Below are 23,609 nucleotides of genomic sequence, written 5' to 3' on the forward strand. Positions count from 1 at the left end.
GTCTCCCACGTGGGTGCAGGGGCCCAAGGATTTGGACCATCTTCTGCTTTCCCAGGCCATAGTAGAGAGCTGGATCAGGAGAGGAGCAGCCAGGACTAGAACCGGCGCCCATATGGGATGCCAGTGCTTCAGGCCAGGGCGTTAACCTGCTACGCCACAATGCTGGCCCCTACATTTCACTATTGAACACTTACTAAAAGTTGCTAATGGGCTTGGTTCCCTTTTTTTTCTAAAACTCTTATCTATCGAGCTAGCTAGCTATACAAATTTTTACATATATACACATACACGTGTCTTATACTAAAAGTTAATCAAATAATTCATCCTTAGATGTATTTAATCCTTATATGTTGACGTGACTCGATTATCAGTAGCCTGAAAATATATTTTCTTATGAGGGAAATCTTTTACTTTACAGGACTGTAAGTTATAATTTGTGTATAACCCATTCCAAATAAATTAAAAATTAGGTACTCTGTTCTGTATTCCATATTTAACACAAAAACCCAGCCTGGGAATCGGGTTTCAAGATACTCATATGAGCACACATATGGTTTTTAATGTAGCATAACACTGTTTTCTAGTAAGAGAAAGACCTGTATAATTCTATACAGTCTAGACTGTAATCTTTGACTGCCTCTCATACCAATCCTGCCCACTCTGTACTACATCTTAGCCATTCCAGCCTCCTTGCTTTTCCTCTAACATTCAGAATCACATTTTACTTTCAGATTTGCATAGTTTAACTCTTCAGGCACAAAGTAGAATTATGTTTGCCCAGGGGTTAGAGGAGGAGGATAATGGGAGGATGTTGGTCAAAAGAGCAAACTTTCAGTTAAAGATGAATAAGTTTATAATGTAGAGTATGGTGATTACAGATAACTATCTTGTGTCCTTGAAATTTTCAGGAAGTAGATCTTAAATGTTTTCAAGTAAGAACAAAGATGCAATGTTAACTATCTGAAACAAATACATTAATTCCCTTGATTGTGGTATTCATTTCACTGTGTGTGTCTGTATCTATCTATAGATAACCTCCAGTCATTGCATTGCACACCTTAAATCTATACACCTTTATTTGTCAAATATTCTCCATTAGGTCTAGAAAGAAACAGATGAAGAGAGGTTCAGATTTTCTGAACCATGGTAATTTTCATTCTGCTTTATAGCCAACTTACTGAGATGCCAGCTTTGATCACTAGGTATTTCTCTTTGCTCTCCAACCTGAAGCTGTGACTCTTCTGATATCCATGTCTACCCTCTGGCCTGATCTGACCTTCAGAGGCTGCAGTACACTTGACGAAGTCTGCTGTTCCACTTTGACTCTGCTTGGTACCAGGTGAATTCTCTAGGACCTGTAGATGACTTGGCTCTGCTCTAGTCCTCTGCTCCATGCCATCTGTGGCTTCCGATGTTCTTTGTGGAGGGAATTGTGGCCCTCGAGAAAGGACTACAGGGATCACTTCATTTTCCTATTCAATCCTCCCATCCATCTACTAACCAGGCCCGACCCTGCTTAGCTTCCGAGATCAGACGAGATCGGGCACGTTCAGGGTGGTATGGCCGTAGACCTCAATCCTCACCTTATCCCATTTACACAGTGATGGCTCAGTGAGAAAGGATTGATGGGTAGGGACAGGCTATCTATTTCCATATAGGTACTAATTTATCACATAAGCCCACATGCAATAATTAAAAAAATTATTACAGTTAATCTTGATGTCCCTTGTCTCAATCGACGGAAGATTTGTTCTTCCATTCCTCAGTGGTTGAAGCTGTGTGTTATTTATGAATTTCAGTTTATTCAAGTTTCTTAACATCTAAAATCTCTAATGTTTCTTATATTATGACTTTATAGCTTATCTAGAATATTTCTTGTTAGTATATTCATAGTAATATTATCTTGGACTGTCTACTTTTAAAGTAGTAAGAATAATGTTTGAAAAAATCATTTTTCTCTTCAATGAATTCTCAGCAGATGTTATTTCTATTAATACTGGCAATTATTTCAATTTTCTTTCATACAAAAATATTTATTGTATATTTTCGGAAAATGCAACAATGGATCACCTGCTTTTCAAATGATTTTGTGGGTTGCTGAATATGGTTAATTTAATGTCACCTTTTTAAAGTGTTTAGCCAATTTTGCTTCCTAACACTGATTTATTTATTAAAGCAATTATAATGTGCTAAATAATGATTATGAACTTCATACAATTTGATTTCTTTCATCACTTGTGAAAATGAACTAACATTTTTGGAAGTTATTACTGGGTAACAATGTTAACTTTGCAATATCCACGTTAGATGACTATGGATCTTTAGTATTAGGGGATAGAATAAAATATATAAATATATATTTTTATATACATATATAAATATATATATATACTTTGAAAAATAACCATTAATAAATTCTTTAAATGAGTGTGAACCTGAATGTACAAAATCATCAATTAAAATTTATTTATATATTAAATTGTGTTGTCATTTAAGGAAATGGAAAATGTTTAAGAAAATGATTAAGAAAATAAGTGGGAAGCAAGTAACAAAGTAGATAGGTGGTTAAGTCACAAAAGATATGAAATTGTATGCTTTTTAAAAAAAATTATGAGAAACAAAGTTAAATCCTTGCTTCCTAGTTTTTAACCTGTGTTGGTATGCTCTTTGTGCTTGTTTTTGTTTACTTCTACCACTCTATCAGCAATGTGGATTAGGTCATGAAAACAAAGCATTTTAATGCCTGGGTTTCTTGAGACTTTCTAATAATATGGGATTTTTAAATTTGTCCCTCAGGTCAACAAGTCTTTTACTTATATAGATACCAGATGACTTATGCTTGATAAATTACTTATTGGTTAGCATATTAACTGTGAAGCTTCAATAATTCCTCAAACGACTAACGACTCTTTAGTGTAGGAAGTCATCTGCATGTCAGCTCTGTGTCCCCTGGTCTTGGCGGCCATGGTTTGACTGTGTACAGGATATTTGTCACATGAGTTCTGGAAACAGAATGGTAACTGTGAATAGTTTCATTAGTTTTGCTGCACTCTTTGTTACTTTAATTTACATCTGTTCAAGGCGTTTTATCTCACTCACTGATAAAGTGATTAATCTGACAGTACTAGTTTCACCAAGATGGTATCTCTATATTCTCCCAAATTTTGAAATGATGAATCTGACCTATAGTCTGTCCACAAGTAGATAAAATGCTGTGTTGCTACATTCTGTTGCAATAGAGACTTAAGGGGTCTCTTGTCCCTTTGTGGTTCTACAGCATCGTTCATCAAAAGGATTTCAATCGTCTCTCACTGCAATCTCTGTGGGTTCATCCTGAACTCCAGAAGAGTTGCTTTGGCGCGAGGTGAGGGCAGGGGAATCACACTCGGATTTCTTTTTTCTCTAAAGCTGCCCTTCACCCATGCACACCAGGAATTTTCACAAAAAATATCATGTTTTTCCTTCTGTCTTGAAACTAAAAAGTCTTATAAACCAAATGATTCCTCAATGCTTCCCTCTCCTCCAGTTAATCAAAACGCTTGGATATAGTAAAATTTAGCTCTAGAATATCTTGGAATAATACACTTGTCTTAATTTTCAACATCCAAATGTCAAATTTCTTTATGGATTCTTAGAATTGTTCTTAGAAATACTTCTCCAAAGACAGCAGTAGAGTATCACTCTCCATTTTTTTCTGAACTTACACATTCAGCTCAACTTGTTTTTACTTTTATACCTACATGCCCTCGCTTTGCCATTCTGATATAAAGAAAATTATATTTCTAATCCTAATTCTCACTATATTTTGATAGAAAATTTCTGATCCATCTACATATCTCTAAAATCTACTTTGCAGGGCCAGCACTGTGGCACAGTAGGTTAATCCCCCGTCTGTGGTGCTGGCATCCCATATGGGCATCGGTTCTAGTCCTGGCTGCTCTACTCTGATCCTGCTCTCTGCTATGGGCTGGGAAAGCAGTGGAAGATGGCCCAAGTGCTTGGGCTCATGCACCTGCATAGGAGACCCGGAAAAAGCTCCTGGCTTTGGGTAAGCTCAGCTCCAGCCATTGCGGCCCTTTGGGGAGTGAATCAGCGGATGGAAGACCTTTCTCTCCTTCTCATTGTCTGTAACTCTACCTCTCAAATAAATAAATAAAATTTTAAAAGGAAAAATACATTGCTATTCTGTTATTGGAATCAGCTATTTTAATCAATTCATTTTTACAAGAAACATTGCTTTCTGATGAATTAAAATAGCATATGCTAGTTTGTGATGCAAAAGGCAATGATTACAAACTAATTTATAAAGATTTCTACATATGTATATTAAACTAAAACAGTTGCCACTTCTTTAAAGCCTTAGTTAACATAAAACCTGACATAGATGCCCAGAAAAGCATAATCTGTTCCTGTTTCTCCTATCCAAGATTTTAACCACAACATACATACACATAGCATGCCTAATGGAAATGAATTTGCAAAGGGGTTTATTGTATTGCTTTTCTTATGCTTAAAAAAAGACTAAGACTATTGCTGCTTTTTATTATGATAACTTTGTACAATAAATCACTATTCTTTGTCTTCTCATGCTAACCTTAAGTCCTTAATAAAAAATCACACTCTTTTAAATTTTAACATGGTAAAATAAGCTTTGTTTCTTTTTTCTCCAAAATTTTAAGACAATAAAGTGAATATAGTGCTATTTAGACAGTGAAGAAAGAAACATAATGTTGAGCTACACCCTGAAGACATTTCTTTTGTATTTTAATGCTTTTTATCCACAGATGTTAGCAGAAAATTGATATAATGGTGTTTCTTGTAAGACTACCAGAAGCAAAACAAAACAAAAAACATTTTAAAAGTAGAATAGATGTAATTGTATGTGATAAATGAGCCTGTTGGAATTGTACTAGAAACCCATAGGGAATAATTATCTATCAGAGGCACCTGCAGAGGAATTATAAGCAGCTGCAGAATTTGATTTTTGAAAGAGAAAGTAGAGAAAATAACTCAGATTGGTATTAAGAATTGATAAGTTAGGAAACAGATTAAAATAAGAAGATTCAAATAGGATTTCAATGTAGGATACAAGTTGAAACACAATGAAAGATATATTTTTTATTACTATGAAAAGAATACACAGGGCCAGTTAGGAGAGAGGTTGGAAAAGAATTTAGTGAAAATTTCGCCTCCAAAGTGGGTGTGTCTAAAATTAAACAATTGATTACACAATATTATAAAAAATTATACAAGTTCTGAAGACATTAAAAAACACCTCCAATCCCTGCTGTGTTCCCTACATGCTATATTTGGCCTTTGAGTTACTTGATGTTTAGATAATTTCTGTCTGTAATCTTGTCACTTAAAATTTATGAATTAGCATTTCTTTTATGCTTTGTAGAAACCTTGTCACATAGTAAGTTCTTAGAGGACCTTTTATTCTCATTTTTCCTTTTTCATTACTTTGATAATTGTACAAACATAAAGGTATATTGTATAATTCTTAGTCCTCTCATTTCGTATTTCTCATTCTATATACTTGCCATGAGCAATGAACTGCTGAATTCCTAAGCAATGCTCTACGTAAAATACAGTGCTAGGCTTCTGTCGACTCTGATCACATTTTTGTCCACCAATCAATACCTATGATTGTTTTATATTTGTTCCTGTTTAGTCACCTCATTTGATACATATAATTCACTAATATTGAACTCACAGCCAGCAGAATTCTAATTCTTACCCGAACATAGCCATATGATATGTTGTTTTCACGAAGAATTTCAGTCTTTTTTGTATTTTAGAATACAAGATAGTAATTCAGAACCACATTTAGGGATTATTTTAAATAGAAAAGCCACCATATATCTGAAAAGGGATACTTATTTAACGTATGAGAGATTAAATGAAAAAAAAGAGCATCCCTTTTGACCTCAGATAGGACTATGCTCATTAGATGGCTTAAACTTTTCACTGTTTAACCCATTCTATAATTTGAATGTTTGTACCATCTCCAAATTCATATTTTGGAATCCTGATATGAGAGGTGATGGATTTGAATGTGGTGCTATGGGAGTTGCTTAGGTGAGGAAATGGATGGAGATGAGTGCCCTTGAAGAGAGGCCCTGGAGGCACCACTTTTCTACTTCCACAATGTGAGGACAAAAGAAAACACTCTGAGCCTAGACAAGAGTTCAAATGAGACAATGAATATGATGGCAACTTTATCTTAGAATTCTTGGCCTTCCAGAACTGTGAGAAATAAAATTCTAGTGTCTATAAACTACCAAGGTATGGAATTTTGTTTTAGTAACCCAGATGGGCTAAGACAGTATATGTGTTCAAATGAGTATGAAAGTACTGTAAACGCTGATTTTAGGAACACAAATTTTAGTGAGTTTACAAATTCAAAAGTATACAGAGAATGGTGTATATATATATATGTATACATATATATATATATACACACATTACAAATGAGAACCACAAAAAGTTAAAAAAAACTACAAAATATGTGGTACCATTGTTTTCAAATATATTTGCAGTGCTTACAGCATTACGGATATGTTAACAACATTGATTCTTCCAATTCATTAACACAGATGTCTTTCCATTTTTGTGTGTACATCCTCAAATTTCTTTCATCAGAGTTTCATGGTTTTCTTTGTGAAGATCATCAGCCTCTTGGTTGAATTTATGCCCAGGTACTTCCTTTCTTTTGTAGCTATTAGAAAAGGGATTGATTTTTTTTTTTAATTTGTTTCATATAATTCACTGTTGGTGTATAGGCACCACTTAAAAACAAAGACTTATGTATTTAAAAAGCATAGTGATAGATCTTCCATCTGCTGGTTCACTCCCTAAATTGCTACTACAAATGTGGTTTGGCCAGACTGAAGCCAGGATCTAGGAAGTCCAAATGGATCAGTAAATGGAAGTGGTCCAAGTACTTGGGCCGTCTTCTGCTTTTAAGCACATTAGCAGAGAGCTGGATTGGAAATAGAGCAGCCGAGACTTGAATGAGAGCACTAATTATGGATGCTGGTGTTGCAATTGGTGGCCTAACACACTGTACCACTAATACCAGCTCCACCATTGGTTTTTGAATATTAATTTTATTCTGTTAACTTAATTCATTTACTGGTTTTAAGCTTGTTGTTTAAGACTTTGAGATTTTCTCAATATGAGATCCTATTATCTACAAATAGTAACATTTTGGCTTTCTTCTTTCCAATTTGGACGCACTTTATATTTTTCTCTTGCCTGTTTGCTCTTGTTCAGATGTCTAATACTGTGACAAATGAAGACAGTGAGTGTAGCATCTTTGTCTTGTTCTAGAGATCTTAGAAATCTTTAATTCTATATTCAGTATGGTGTTAGCTGTTGACTTACTACACATAGTCTTTATATTATATTGAAAAGTTTCTTAATTAAATCTGTTGTAAGATTTCATCATAAAGAGGTGCTAAAATTTATCAAACTGGTCTTTCCTCCAGCTATGGATATTATCAAATGGTTTTTGTTCTTCATTCTGTTGATGATGTGATATATCATGTTTATAGATTTGCATATGATGAAGCATCCTTGCGTTTCTGTGATAGTTCCTTTTGATCACGATGAATAATGTTTTTTTTTTTTTTATTATTTTATTTTGAGAGAGTGACAGTGAGAAGGAGAGATAGAAAGGCCTTCCTTCTGTTGGTTCACTCCCACATGGGAGACCCAGAAGAAGCCCCTGGCTTCGGGGGCCGGCACTGTGGCACAGCAGGTTAATGCACTGGCCTGAAGCACCAGCATCCCATATGGGCATCGGTTCGAGACCCAGCTGCCCCATTTTCAATCTAGCTCTCTACCATGGCCTGGGAAAGCAGTGGAAGATGGCCCAAGTCCTTGGGCCCCTGCACCCACGTAGGCGACCTGGAAGAAGCTCCTGGCTTCTGGCTTCGGATCGGCGCAGCTCGAGTTGTTGCAGCCATCTGGGGGGGGAACCAGCGGAATGAAGACCTCTCTTTCTCTGTCTCTTCTCTCTCTGTATTACTCTGACTCTCAAATAAATATTTTTTTTTTTAAAAAAAGCTGCTGGTTTCAGTCTGGCCCAGCCCTGGCTGTTGCAAAAATTTTGGGAATGAACCAGAAGATGGAAGATCAATGCCAGTCCCTATAGCTTTTGATTTAAAGTCTATTTTATCTAAGTATGCCAACTCATGCTTTCTTTTGGATTCCATTTGTATGGGATATATTTTTTTCCTTCCCTTCACTTCCCACCTATGCATGTTCATAGAGATAAAGTGAGTTTCTTGTAATCATATAGCTGGGACTTTTATTTTAATCCATTTAGTTGCTCTATACTTCCTGATTAGAGAATTTAATCCATTTAAATTTAAGGTCGGGGCCGGCGCTGTGGCGCAGTAGGTTAATCTGCCTGCGGCGCTGGCACCCCATATGGATGCTGGTTCTCGTCCCGGCTGCTCCTCTTCCAATCTAGCTCTCTGCTGTGTCCTGGGAAGGCAGTGGAAGATGGCCCTAGTGCTTGGGCCCCTGCGCCCACATTAGATACTGGGAAGAAGTACCTGGCTCCTGGCTTCAGATCAGTGCAGCTCCGGCCGTTGTCATCTGGGGAGTGAACAGATGGAAGGAAGACCTTTCTCTCTGTCTCTCCCTCTCACTGTCTGTAACTCTACCTCTCAGATAAATAAAAATCTTTAAAAAAAATAACTTTAAGGTAATTATCATGGGTAAGGTCTTATGGTAATACTACTACTTTGTTAACTTGTTTTCTGGTTTTCTTTCCTCTTTTTCCCTCCCTTAAAATCTTTGTGTTTAAGTAACTTTGTCTAGTAGTATACTGTCAGCTTCCCTATCATTAGCAACTGGCCAGGAAGCCAACGACGGGTTCAACAAAAGAGACAGAAGACTCAAGTACACACCTTAAAGCTCTTTATTACAGCATCTAGAGGGAGAGACTACTCAGCCAAACTCCTGCGGGCACAAGGTGCTACGGACCGGGGAGAGAGGCTGAGAAACCTCTGCTTACAGAGTCTGAGGGTCCACTTATATACAGTTTCTAAAGGTCAGCCCTGCCCAAACGCCGCCCTCCCAGGTCCTGTAGTTATGATGATGTGGTTTTGTGTTTTTTGCGGTTTGTCGATTTCCTCTTCCAGGGCTGCTTTGAGTGTGGCTTCTTCTCCTTCATAATTCCCTGACATATACTTTGATTCCTTGCTTGTTATTTTGCTTTGTGGTCTCCAGAAGCTATTTCTAAATGATAGCAACTCAATATTTATCATATATACAAGAAAAGAACCAAAAATGGAGGAAATATACTAAAAAAATACTCAGCACTATATTCCCCTTTCTGTACAGTTTGAACTTTTATATCCCATTTTACATCTTTATTTCCTATCCCTTAAAATATTACCAGTTATTTCTCATGGTCTTGTTTTTAAATTTTCATTCTAAAATATGCATGATTATGCATCATTTTACAATGATACAGCATTCTGAATTTGTTGGTATATTTGTGTACCAGTAGATATCATACCTTCTAATGCTTTCTTCTCATCTGGTGGCATCTCTCATGCAGTTGGAAGCACTACCTCTAGCATTTCTAGTAGGCCAGATTTTGTTGGGTTTATTCATCCCTCCTTAATTTCTAAAGGATAGCTTTGCATGGTACAGTATTCTTGCTTGGCCATTTTTTTTTTTTTTAATTTGTCCTACTCCTTCCTGGCCTGGAAGATTTCTGTTGAGAAGTCTTCTGTTAGAACTGAATTAGACAAACATAGATTTTGAATTCTCTCTTTCTCTCTCTCTACATATATATATATATGTGTGTGTGTGTGTATGTGGTGTATATGTATGTGTGTGTGTATAGAAAGATATATATATATATCCACATATATACACACACTTACATAAATATATATGTAATGACATCTATCAGACTTAGCCAAAATCCTGTAGTATGATCCTGAATTGTTCATATAACATGTCTGTATAAGATCTAGTATGACATTAAGAAAGCTAAGATATCAATATAAAAGAGCCACTATAATGCCAACATGAATTTTGCTAAAATTGAACCCATAGCAAACATCCAATCTATGGCTAAGCTTGGGGAGAAAGCATGGTGAAATGTCTGATGCTTTATGAAGCGTTCAGTGGAGGAAGGGCATTTGACACTGTGGTTAAGACACCATTTGGAAGGCTTGCGTCCCATGTTTGAATGTCTGGCATCAAGTCCCAACTCAGCTTCTGATTGCAAATTTCTGCAAATGTGTACTCTAGGAAGCAACAGGTGACAGTTAAGTACTTGAGTTTTCATAACCAATAGGGGAGACCCAGATGGAGCTCCTGCCGCCTGGCTTGGGCTTGGTCCATCCCTAGCACTTGCAGACATGGGGGAGTGAAACAGCACATGGGAAATCTCTCCACCCAGCTATATGTCTCTCTCTACCTTTCAATCAAATAAAATGGACAAATAACTTTTAACATGAAAAATACAGAAATGATTTCTACAAATAAAGTTTTTTGGGATGGTATCCAAAGACATCCAGTTGAGTTAAATCTTATGTCACTAAGAGATGAGAATGATGAAGATGAAAACCTCTAATAGCCCACAGTCCATATAAATTGGGGAAAAAATCATCTTGATCGCTTCCTAGTCCAAAAGGATCTATGATTAACAATAGCAGTAACAATAGCCCACAGCACGGACATCTCAGTTCCCTTAACCTACAAAATTCTGAATGAAAAATTAAAGCACAGAAAACTCTCTGTGCCTAAACTATAACACCCAGATGAGCTGCAGACAAGAACAGAAATTTTGATGGAAGCTTTCTGCAGGTGATTTCAAGGTCCTAAAATATTTGTATAATTGTAACAGGAATGAGGCCAGTTGTAACAGTATGATTCTGAAGACACAGTAAAATCAAAGTGACAGTTACCTAGAGGTGGAAGGGGTCCAGCCAAAGCAAAAGCAGGCCAATCAAGAGCACAAGTCAAGCCAACAATTTTCAGGAATGCTTGTGGAATTTTGTTAACTTCCTTGGAGGGTCGGGGATTGATAATGTGCATATTAGCAGATAAAAGGCTTTATCAAAGTCTTCCTTTACCATGCCATTTCTGTATCAAATGAATACACTCTGCAATTTTCTATTTTCCTAAAATTCACATAAACCCAAATTTCTTGGAACTTGTTTTATTATTCCACACTATTATGTATGAGTGCTATTTTTCAAAAGAACAAAATTAAACCATTTTGCTATGCAAACTTTTACATTAATTGGCATATTCTGTCCCTTAATCTTGGATCTGTTTGGTGTAAGGCCCATTCCACACTAATGAAAACACAAAGCCTGTACCTAAGATTCAATTGAGGTCCTTTAATAGCATGATTTTTTTTTCCTAGGTATTGGTGTTGTACCTTTTATAATTACTAAGTGTATTCCACATTATTATGGCCAAGGAAAATAAAGATTCATCATTGACTTTGTTTTTCTAAAAGAAAATACTTTTTGCTTAAACATCTTTTTCAAAAGATGTATTTATTTGAAAGCAGAACCAGCAGAGTAAGAGATAGATATTGATTTTTCCATTGCTAGCTGATTCCCAAAATGGCTGCAACAATCAGGGATGGGCCAAGCAGAAGCCAGGACCTGGAACTCCATCAAGATCTCTGATGCCAAAAGTTGGACACAAACTTGGCAGTCTGATATGAGATAGAGGCATCCAAGTGGCTGCTTAACCCAGTGCACAATACCTACCCCAAAAACGTACAACAAAAGTGAAACTTTACACAAAGCATTCGTGAAAGTCCCCCAATATCAGCCATTTTGTATAGGGAGTGAATTAAGAGATGGAATCCGTCTTTATCTTTTTCTCTCTTTCTAAAATTTAAAAAAGTAAACAACTTCTTAGACAAAGCACTCACAAAAGTATTAGTGTTTATAAACTCCCTCTTTGAAACCTTCCCACCATTCCATTATTTAATATTATGCTAAGTCATTTCATATGTCAATAATTCCACTCCAACATCTCCCTCTCTGTTATCTCACCTCCATCCCTCTTCCTTCCCTGAATGTCTAAATACTATATTTTCTGTTAAATAGAAAATATCACTGATTTCCTGTTCAGTTCCCATTTTTGATTGTATACCCAAGTTCGTCATGATGCTTAACAGTTTTAGTGTTCAAAATCCTTAGAAGTTAGGCAAGTTTAAAAACATAAGTTTGGGGTTTGGGGTTGTGGTACAGTGTGTTAAGGCACATCCTGTTATTCTGACATGCCGTATGAGCACTGGTTTAAGTCCTAGCTGCTCCTTTCCAATCCAGATCCCTGATAATCAGCCTGAGAAAACAGCAAAAGATGGTCCAAGTGTCAGGGTACCTGCAAGTCCATGTGGGAGACTTGGATGATGTTCCAGGCTCCAGGTTCTGGCCTGGCCAGGTTCCAGCCATTGAGATCATTTTGAAGAGTGAATCAGCCAAAGAAGATACCTCTAATTTTGCCTTTGAAATAACAGCTAAAAATAAAATCTTGTTTATATCACAATTCAAAATACTTTAGATAGTGTCCTCCTCTCTCTGTAAAATGTTGCTAGGCTTTCATGTTGTAATTCCTCCATCACTGAGTCAGAGATCCTTTTTCTGTCACTGTGCTACAATTTGAATTCTCCTTCAATTCTTAACATCTGCTTAGAGTCCACAAAGAGGAAATTCTCTAAGAAAAATCCTTCAAAATCATTTGATATATTCTATTTTAAAAATATAACTTCCAAAAGCTTTTATTGAAGTTTCCAGCAGTCTATCGTCATTTATAAACTATCTTTGGCATTATATACAAAGTACCAAAGTGATGATGCTTGCTATTTTATAGTGAGATCAAACTTGTAATGGGTTCCAATAGGTTAAAGGAACTAAAAAATGAACATATCAAGAAATTGTTTCTGCGCTGAGTAGACATACTTCAAAAATGCAGTATTACCTTCTATAATAATATTCTTTCAATTGATCCAGCTGATCAAGATGGCTACAAATGTGTTGGGTGGAAGATAAATACCTACTATATAAATGTCTTATTTCTTGTTTGTGGACTGTCATAAAATTGATAGTAAATTTCTATATTCTTATAAATTCTATTGATGTCTCCTGTCCACTGAAATAAATATGAATTTATGTTGATAATAACTAATCAGTTATCAATTTATTTCAGAAACTAATGTTGAATAGTTTTAATCAATTCAAGTTAATTGGGTGCTATAGAGAATCTTGTTTGATGTACCCACTGACTTACTTTACAGTGTGCTTAATAGGGTAATATATTAGTGTTAGTTTGTTGCTCTAACAAAATGCCCAAGACTTGGTAATTTATTATTTATTGGCTCATGGCCCTAGAGGCTTGGGAAGGCAGATGTATGATGCCAGCATCTATTTAGCATCTGGTGAGGGGCTTCCTGCTGCACCATAATCTGACAGAGGGCATTACATGGCAAAACACAACAAATATGAAAACTCTGGTCTTGTTTTCTCTTCTTAGAAATCTACGAATGCCATCATCATTACTATATGAATATGAACTAGATTTATAATACTTAATTCTTATGGGGGCATACAGTCAAATCATAGCAATATCAGGCCAGAGCTATGGTGCTCAAGTTTAAAGCTGCTAGTTCAGATGGTAGCATCTGATATAGGAGCATCAATTCAAGTCCTGGCTGCCCTGCTATCCATTCAGCTCCCTGCTAATGCTTCTGGGAAAGTTCTGGAAGATGTCCCAAGTATTTCTGCTCCTGCTACCCATATGCAAGGCCTCAGTGGAGTTCTGAGCTCCAAGCTTCAGCCTGGCCTAGCTCTGGCAGTTGTGACCATTTGGGGAGTGAAAGAGCAATTGGAAGATAGATCTCTCACCACCCCCAAATTTATTTCTATTATTATTCCTTTCAAATAAATAAATCTTTTAAGAAATCATAGCAATATTTAAAACTAAAATTTTTGTTTTCCTGCCTAAGGATTGAATCTTATACTAGATAGTATTATTACTTCTTAAAATCTTTTCACAATAAATGTACATTTGTTTCTTTATTCTTTTACAGGGACATTGGAATGCCAAAATGAGTTTGCAGAAAATGAGTAAGTGATGCACTGATAAAATGAAAGCTATGCAACAAATACATTCAAATGTAGAGTTTGGGATCATAATATGAATCACTCATAATTTATAAACATAGTAAACACTTTGTATATTCAGATAACAATAAAACTAATGAAAGCTTAAATTCTATTGTAATATTTTATATGTTGTATTGTAAATTGAATTTCCCCAACTAGGATGTGTGGATATGAGCATACAGATAGTTCAGAGACACTTTAAATTTTGACCATGTCAGAATGCTTTCTCTGTTAATACAATTAATGCTATATTTTATACATATCTTTCACTATGATATATCTTAGTTTACATTGCATTCAACTTTGAAAATATTATTTTCATATATTAAAGGCCCAATTCAAGTCGACAAAAATGCATTTCAGGGCAGCAAACTCTATGGAATCCAATTGAAGACATTTGAAATGCTTTATGAAATGTTTGGAATACTGCTGACATGGGATTTAATAGAGAATTTATCAACATTTTTTTTCAACATATCTGAAGGATAGAGCATCTGTTCTCTTTGATGAGTATCAGTACCATTAAGGGGGAAGAAAAATGAAGTGAGGGTTATGTAGTAACTCATTGGATTATTATCTCACAATTTGTCTTTTGTATACATAAAGGTATCCTGAAAGAGTGTTTCAAGCATGTTTTAAAAATTTAGGTAGTAAAAGAAAACAGCAAAAGACTACATCTTTATTAATTTTTTAGAAATCTTTTATTTAATAAATATAAATTTCAGAGGTAAGCTTTCTTTCTCATAGTGTCAGTTTCACTTCTACAGGTTTCCATTTAGGTGTTCAATTAGTTGTCACAGATCAGGGAGAACTTATGATATTTGTTTTGGGACTGGCTTATTTCACTCAATGTGATGTTTTCCATTTTGTTGCAAATGACCAGATTTCATTTTTTTTTTTACCGCTGTGTAGTTCCATAGAATATGTATCCCATAATTTCTCCATATAGTCTTCCGTTGATAGGCATTTAGGTTGATTCTATGTCTTAGCTATTGTGAATTGAGCTGCAGACAGCTCTTTTATTTGCCAATTTAATTCCCTTTGGGTAAATTCTGAGGAGTGGGATGGCTAGGTTGTATGGTAGGGCTATATTCAGGTTTCTGAGGAATCTCCAAACTGGCTTCCATAGTGGCTTTATCAGTTTGTATTCCCACCAATAGTGGATTAGTCTGCCTTTTCCCCCACATCCTCACTAGCATATATTGTTAGTTGATTTCTGTATGTAAGCCATTCTAACTGGGGTGAGGTGAAACCTCATTGTGGTTTTGATTTGCATTTCCGTGATTGCTAGTGATCCTGAACATTTTTCATGTGTCTGTTGGCCGTTTGGATTTCCTCTTTTGTAAAATGTCTATTGAGGTCCTTGGCCCATCTCTTAAGTGGGTTGTTTGTTTTGATGTTGTGGAGTTTCTTGATCTCTTTGTAGATGCTGGTTATTAATCCTTTATCTGTTGCATAGTTTGCAAATATTCTTTTCCCATTCTGTTGATTGCCTCTTTACATTCCTGACTGTTTCTTTTGCAGTACAGAAACTTCTCAAAGTGATGTAATCACAATTGTTAATTTTGGCTTGGACTGCTTGTGCCTCCGGGGTCTTTTCCAAGAAGTCTTTGCCTGTGCCTATATCTTGCAGGGTTTCTCCAATGTTCTCTAATAATTTGATGATGTCGAGTCATAGATTTAGATCTTTAATCCACGTTGAGTGGATTTTTGTGTAAGGTGTAAGGTAGGGGTCTTGCTTCATACTTCTCCATGTGGAGATCCAGTTTTCCCAGCACCATTTATTGAATAGACTGTCCTTGCTCCAGGAATTGGTTTTGGCTCCTTGATCAAATATAAGTTGGCTGTAGATGTTTGGATTGATTTCTGGTGTTTCAATTCTGTTCCATTGGTCTATCCCTGTTTTTGTACCAGTATCAGGACATTTTGATTATAACTGGATTCTATTGGCTAGAATTTTGTTGAGGAATTTTGTGTCTATGTTCATCAAGGAAATTGGTCTGTAATTCTCTTTCCCTGTTGCATCTTTTTCAGTTTAGGAATTAAATTGATGCTGGCTTTGTAGAAAGAATTTGGGAGGATTCCCTCTCTTACAGTTATTTTGAATAGCTTGAGAAGAATTGGGTTGTTGTATTTGTTGTTCAGCATTTGTGGAGATACCCGTAGGTTTACTCTCTCTCTCTCTCTCTCTCGCTCTCTCTCTCTTTTTATTTCCTGTGGCAGCTTTTATTGTTGTACTATGACCCTGTAGATAAGTGGGTGGACTATTTGCTTTCAGTAAATCTCTAGAGGCTTATAGTGGGTGTGGCCAAAGAGCTCTGTTCATTTCTCCAGTGTTAAAGGTGTGCCTAAGGTGACACACCCTGGTTTGGTGTGGTAAATCTTCTCTTATTTTTTTTTAATCTGAAGGGAAGTATATTCTGCTCAGCTGAGCTTTTCTCCTCAATGGAGACCAGTGCTTGAGCACTAGCCCCAGTGGGCATAATATTCACCCGCTCTGTCCCAAGGTCCATACAGAGGATCTGTGCAGTTGTCAGTGTAAGTTCAGATTCCCCAGCAAGGTCTCCCAGGTAACCAGGAACTTGTGGAGTCTCCTCTGAGACTGCGCAAACTCCCAGCCGCACTGTGATTCCTCCCACACGCCCTCAGTTTTATTCACAGAACCAGTTCAGAAGCTTCATACAGTCACACACTCCTAGCCCCTTGTTGTTTATCCCCACCAGAGTCAGGAGTCTCCGCTCTGATGATTGCAGGACACAGACATGAGCTGGTGCAGCTGTTACAAATGTCCAGTATGGCACCCACTCTATCGAGTTGTCACAGTCACCTTTGTAAAGTATTGGAGAGAGAAACATGTATCCCATCCTTTTTTTTTTTTTTTTTTTTTCTTCTCCTGTATTTTGGCTGGTGCACTTTTCCCATGGGGCTTCAAGCCTCATTCCCTCTAGACGCTTCCTGCCATTTTTTGCCAGTAACTTGGGCTGATGTAGTCTGGTCACCTCACTTTCAGGCACTGCTGTGTAGGCTCTCAGCTGTTGGAGTCCCAACCTGTGGGTGCCTACACCCTCCACATAGGTCTACTGTGTCCCTCTAATTTTGGTAAAGTTTCCTCTGCTGTTTTTTTCCTCACTCTTCCCTGAGACGACACTATCTGCACTTTTTAAAACTATTTTCTCCTCGGCTAGAGCAATATGCTCCCTCCCTGCTCTGCTTGGGAACCTCCCAACAACATCTTAAGGAAGGAAATACATCATAATTTTGACTGGGTTGGAAATTGTCTTGAAGATCACAAATAAGTTGCATTGAAGAGTATAGCACAGAATTATCCTACCTTTATCACCATTGTGTGATCCTGAGTTGGTGTGTTTTTTATTAATATTAAATAACAGTATTTTGTCATAGCTATAGGACATTTATGAGTGTTATACACCAGGTATTTACAAAAACTTTGCATCTGTTATTTAACAATTGTATTAATTTCATAAAGCAGGTGGTTTTCTTGTATTAATTTTACATATGACAAAATGTAAAGCAACATATTCAACTTAGATATTTTAGATCTAGAGATCAAAAAGAAGCCTGTAGGAGCAAGTGTTGTGGCAAAGTGAGTTAAGCTGCTGCTTGGGATACCAGCATCCCATATCACAGGCCCTGTTTCCATTCATGGATATTCTGCAATTCGATTCCAGCTTCCTCATTAAGCATCTGTGAAGGTAAATTATGATGGTTCAGTTATTTGGGTTCTTGCCACACTTTGGAATACCTGGATGGAGTTCTGGCTGCTGACTTCGGCCTGATCTAGTCCTAGCTGTTGCAGGCATTTGGTGAATGGACCAGTGTGTAGAAGATTGATTGATCTCTCTATCCCTCCTTCTCTCTCATTCTGCCACTATACATTTCTGGTATATAAATTAAAAAGTCCTTTGAATGCCCATACAACATCAAATTGCATATTCTAAATTTTTATTACTTTGTCTCCTTTTTGCCTCAGTGTAGCAATAAATATATCTTAATGAAATTTATTATTTGAGAATGTTCAATATGATTTTTTATTTACTGACATGGTAGTAAGGATATTTTTAAATGGGTACAGACGTAAATCTGATCCAAACCCTATTTAGTCACTCTGGTGAGGGTGCTATAATGCTGGTAATAATACAATGAAATATTTTCTGATGAAAATTACATTCTGAACCAAACTCTTCATTCACTTATTTAAAAAAGTGTATTTTATTTTTCCAAGAATATTTAAAAATTATGTGACTTGATATTTTAGGTCAGGTATTTTTTTTTTTTTCAATAAAAATGCAGCGCTTTATTTGTGGGGTCTTATGATATAATTAAGATTAATCCAAGCCTTGATTTTTTTTCTTTAAATGCTTTTAAATTTTTAAGGTGAACATATTTCATGTATTTCATATATGCAAATTTAAGGACATAGTGATATGTTCCACCCTAAGCCACCTCACCCCACCCTCCTTCCTGCCCACACTCCCACCTTCCTCCTCTTCCTTCTCTTATTCCTTCTCTTCATTTTACAATGATCTAGTTCCAGTTTACTTTATACCTGTAAGATTAGCCCTACACTAAAGTTCTGCAAAAAGTAGGAAGGTAAAAACATTGTTCCTCAATAGGAGAGACAAGGGCTATATACAATCCTTGAATCTCAAAATGTCAATTTCACTCCTATACATTGCAGTTTTTTGGTATTTTATTAGTTACCATAGACCAGGGCAAATATATGGTGTTTGTATTTGGTATTGGCTTATTTCATTAAGTATAATGGCTTCTAGTTCATGCATTTTGTTGTAAATGACAGGTTTTCGTTCCTTTTTAACAGCTAAGAAGTATTCCTACACACACGTGTGTGTGTGTGTGTGTGTGTGTGTGTGACAATTTCCTTATCCACTCATCAGTTGATGAAATTCTGGGTTAATTCCATATCTTAGCTTTTTGAATTATGATATAATAAACATGGAGGTAAAGATAACTCTTTGGTATGCTGATTTCATTTCATTTGGAAAATTTCCAGGATTGGAATTGCTAGGTCATATGGTATGGCAATTTTCAGCTTTTGGGGTATCTCTATACTGTCTTCCACAATGGCTATACTAATTTTTATTTAATAATCAAAACTGATCACTGGGTAAGCTTATAAACAACTTATTATCTGTAAAGAAGCAAAGAAAAATGATGAAACATGAAAATTGGTCTTACTGTCTAGAAAACATCTTCCACACTATAGACGTGATCTTTACAATACTTCAATAGTTCATTTGTAATGAGCTTATTACTTTTTCACTCTATGGTTTTTATAGACTGTGTTCTAGGATTTCCTTAAGTAATAATGAAAATAAGCTATTTTGGTAATAGTGCCACTGAATTTCCTTTTACTTTTCCATTTTTGGTTGCTTCTGTTATTTCAGTGTCTAATGTGTAAATATGTTTTGTTAAATGCTATTCTTTGAACTATATTCATCTTAAAATACTGCAACATCAGTTTTCTTCATTTACATTGAATGGTTCACCTTAGGTACAATGGTCATTTCAAACACTTTAGCCATAGCATAGCATTTTTAAAAAGTGAAGAACTGAAACTAAAAATTTTATGATTTGTGAAATCACACAGAAATACAAATAAGGAAACTTAGGTTAACAGTTAAATATTTTGAATTCTGGATTCCTTTTAATTTTATGCAATTTTATTAATGAAAATAAGATATCATTTCTGTAACCTTGTTCTTAAATTACAAGCATTTTTTTTTGTATAAAATGCAAGAAACTCTGGTAGATTGTTCCAAACAGTATTTATAAATGAGCTTTGAAATAAACATTATGTTTTGGTAGCCATAGTTATAAGTATAGTGGTTAATATTTATTCACTTTTACATACAAAAGTACTTTGGCTGTAACAGAATATAATGATTTATGTTTGAATAGTATTTTATAAGACATCAAATACTTTCACAGCTAGTATATCATTTTATACCCTTGGAATAATCCCAAGAAATTCCTCTGCACAAATGATAGAAATGAGAAGCAATTTACCTGTCCATGTAACTAACGTGTGGCACATAGGACACTCCTTGACAGACTTGAGCATTAGTTTTTATAACACTATGTTACAGCTACAGATACAGTTGGTAAACACTAGTTGATAAAACACTTTTTCATCTATTTATAAGCTTAATTATTCCCATCATGGTTGCAGAACCTAGAAAATACAGTATCAATAATCTCTTACAATGTAATGCACTATTTATCCATGTTACTGGAAATTTAACTACATGTACACTGGCAAAGAAACAACAAAATATAGTTTATGCATCTTAACCTTTTCTATAATGTTTGAAAGTCAATAAATGTGAATTTTTGCATTTGTAATACTGTTAATAATGGTCACTAGTTTGTTCACTTCATAGAAATAATCATTTTAGCCTAGGTTAGTTATTTCAAGGTAAAAAAGCAGATATGGAAGTACTGAGTTGCTAACCAATGGAATTTTTATTATTCTGCCATGCAACAGTATGTTAAAATTTTCACAAGTACAAAATAATTGAAAAATAAGACAAAAGTTAAATTTAGGATAATTTGAATAATAGAAAAAATGAGAGCAGAGTAAATAAAAGATAAAAATTAATAACAAAGTAGGAGACAGAACTAAAATTTGATTTGTGGAAATGATGAATGCAATTGCTAGATCACCAAAAACAACTGATAAAGAAAATACATTAAAAATATTAACAAATTAAAAATAACTGGAAGGAAAAAGGAGACCAATAATCATCCCAGAATTATTAAAATGATACTAGTTAGATAAACAAATCCAACTTTTTGGAGGAACTTAATGAAAATAAGTCTTACATATCAACAAGGAAAAAATTATTTTAAGATGATGTAAGCTTCTATGTAGAAAATTCTAAATAATCAACATCGAGAGTCCTAGACGTAATAAATAATAATAGCAAGTCTGACAGATGTAAGGTTCATATAAAAAAGTCAATTACTTTCACTTTTTCATTGCTGGTATGTTGGAAAATTACATTTAAGCCATAATATTTTCACAAGTGCTGTAAAAATAGAATAAATGACGGACAACTTTGTAGTACAGTAAATGAAGCTGCTGCCTGGGAAAGCGGCATTCCATATGGGAGTGCAGGTTCAAGTCCCAGCTGTTCCACTTCCTATCCTGTTCCCTGCTAATGAGCCTGGGAAGGCAGCACATGATGCAACTACCTGGGCCCCTGTTCCCCATGTGAGCGATCAGGATGGAATTCCAGGCTGCTGGCCTCAGCTGGAGCAGCCCTGGCCATTGCAGCCACTTGGAGTGAGCCCGCAGATGAAAGATCTCGGTGTCTCTTCTCTATTTGCCTTTCAAACAATTAAGTAGATAGATAAGTAGGTGTAAATGTATCTTTTAAAAATAGAATAAGTATAAACCTAACAAAATATCTATAAGATCTATATAATAAGCTACAAAAATATGATGAATAAATAACAGAATAACTACCTGGAGACTCAGTCTGTGCTCATTAGTGGAACGCTTGGTATATGGTCAAAAGGCAATTTTTTTAGCCTAATATACAGATTTGACTCAATTCAATGCCAAAGGTATTTGGTGGATATGGTCAACTGCCTCAACTGGAGAGGCAAATTATCCAGAATTTGCACAATTGAAATCCTTGGCAATTACCAATAGGAGTTGAAAACATGTTCATGCAAAAAGCTGCACTTGTTTGGTTATTGCAGATTCATTTTTAATTAATTAATTTATTTGAAGGTGTTACAGAGAGAGAGATTGACTGACAGAGCGAGTGCTTCCATCTTCTGGTTCACTCTCCAAATGGCTGTAACAGCCAGGGCTGTGCCAGGCTAACAACAAGAGTCAGGAGATTTTTCCAGATCTCTGACATGGGTGCAGGGGCCCAAGTACTTGGGCCAAAATTTGCTGCTTTCCCAGGCACATTAGCAGGTCGCTGGACAAGAAGTAGAATAGCTAGGACTTAAATGGGATGCCAGAATTGCAGGCAGAGGCTTTTTAAAATTTTTTTTAGTTTTTTTATTTATTTATTTATTTATTTTGACAGGCAGAATGGACATTGAGAGAGACAGAGAGAAAGGTCTTCCTTTTCCGTTGGTTCACCCCCACAATGGCCGCTGTAGCTGGAACGCTGTGGCTGGCGCAACGCACTGATCTGAAGCCAGGAGCCAGGTGCTTCTCCTGGTATCCCATGGGGTGCAGGGCCCAAGCACTTGAGCCATCCTCCACTGCACTCCTCGGCCACAGCAGAGAGCTGGCCTGGAAGAGGGGCAACCGGGACAGAATCCGGCGCCCCGACCAGGATTAGAACCCGGTGTGCCGGCGCCGCAGGCGGACGATTAGCCTAGTTAGCCGTGGCACCGGCCTTAAATTTTTTTTTTAAAGATATGTTTCTTTATTTGAAAGTCAGAGTTACACAGAGAGAGGAGACGAAGAGAGAGAGGTCTTCCATCCACTGGTTCACTCCCCAGTTGACCACAAGAACCAGAGCTGTGCTGATCTGAAGCCAGGAGCTTTTTCCAGGTCTCCCACATCGGTGCAGAGACCCAAGGAATTGAGCCATCTTCTACTGCTCTCCCAGGCTATAGCAGAGAGCTGGATTGGAAGTGGAGCAGCTGGGTCTGAACTGGCACCCATATGGGATACCAGCACTGCAGGAGGTAGCTTTACCAGCTATGACACAGTGCCGGCCCCTCTTAATTTCTAAAATATGAAAGCAACCAAAATGTCCTTGAATAGGTACCTGAATAAATAAACTGGTTTATTTACATCCAGACAGTGGGCTTTTATTTAGTGCTAAAAATAAAATAGCTGTCAGGCTGTGAAAACACATAAACAAAATCCAATGCATATTACTAGTGAAAGCTGACATTTTAAAATAGCTATGTATGATATGATTCCAACCATACGACATTATGGTAAAGGCAAAAACATAGATGAAATTAAAAGATCAGTGGTTGCTAAGTCTTAAGGCAGAAAAGAGAGATGAATAGGCATACCACAAGGATTTGTGTGGCAGTGAGATTATTTTGCACTTTAATGGTAGTGATATGTTGTTATAAATTTGTTCTTTCCCATAGAGGTACAACTGTAACAGTGAACCCAAAAGCAGACTTTGCATGATATTTAGTAGGGCATGTTGATAGTGAAGGACACTGTACGTGTTTGTGGACATAACTAAAAAAAGTTAGATCATGAAAAGCCATGAAACCAATTGGAACTCTCATACACTGTTAGAGCATATAAAATGGTCTAACTAGTTTCAAAAAGAAAATGTTTAACAGTTTTAAATATTAAGCATATTCTAGCATTTGATTAGGCTATTATATTTTATTGCATGCTATAATGTTGTATATTCTATTCCAGTGATATTAACCATTATTATTGCTATCATTACTATGTAT

At 36.2% G+C, this 23,609-nt stretch overlaps 1 long non-coding RNA gene across 1 annotated transcript in view; it reads left to right on the forward strand.

Annotated features, from left to right (window-relative positions):
- LOC138848698 (uncharacterized) overlaps positions 1–14,662 on the forward strand; it is an 86,052-nt gene extending 71,390 nt beyond the window's left edge. Inside the window, exon 3 of the long non-coding RNA XR_011386797.1 lies at positions 14,090–14,662. This is a non-coding gene — a long non-coding RNA (uncharacterized lncRNA). The remainder of the gene's footprint in view (positions 1–14,089) is intronic.
- The last annotated feature ends 8,947 nt before the right edge of the window (positions 14,663–23,609 follow it).

The sequence above is a fragment of the Oryctolagus cuniculus genome, chromosome 2 (genome assembly GCF_964237555.1).
Source record: "Oryctolagus cuniculus chromosome 2, mOryCun1.1, whole genome shotgun sequence".
Taxonomy (NCBI): Eukaryota; Metazoa; Chordata; class Mammalia; order Lagomorpha; family Leporidae; genus Oryctolagus; species Oryctolagus cuniculus.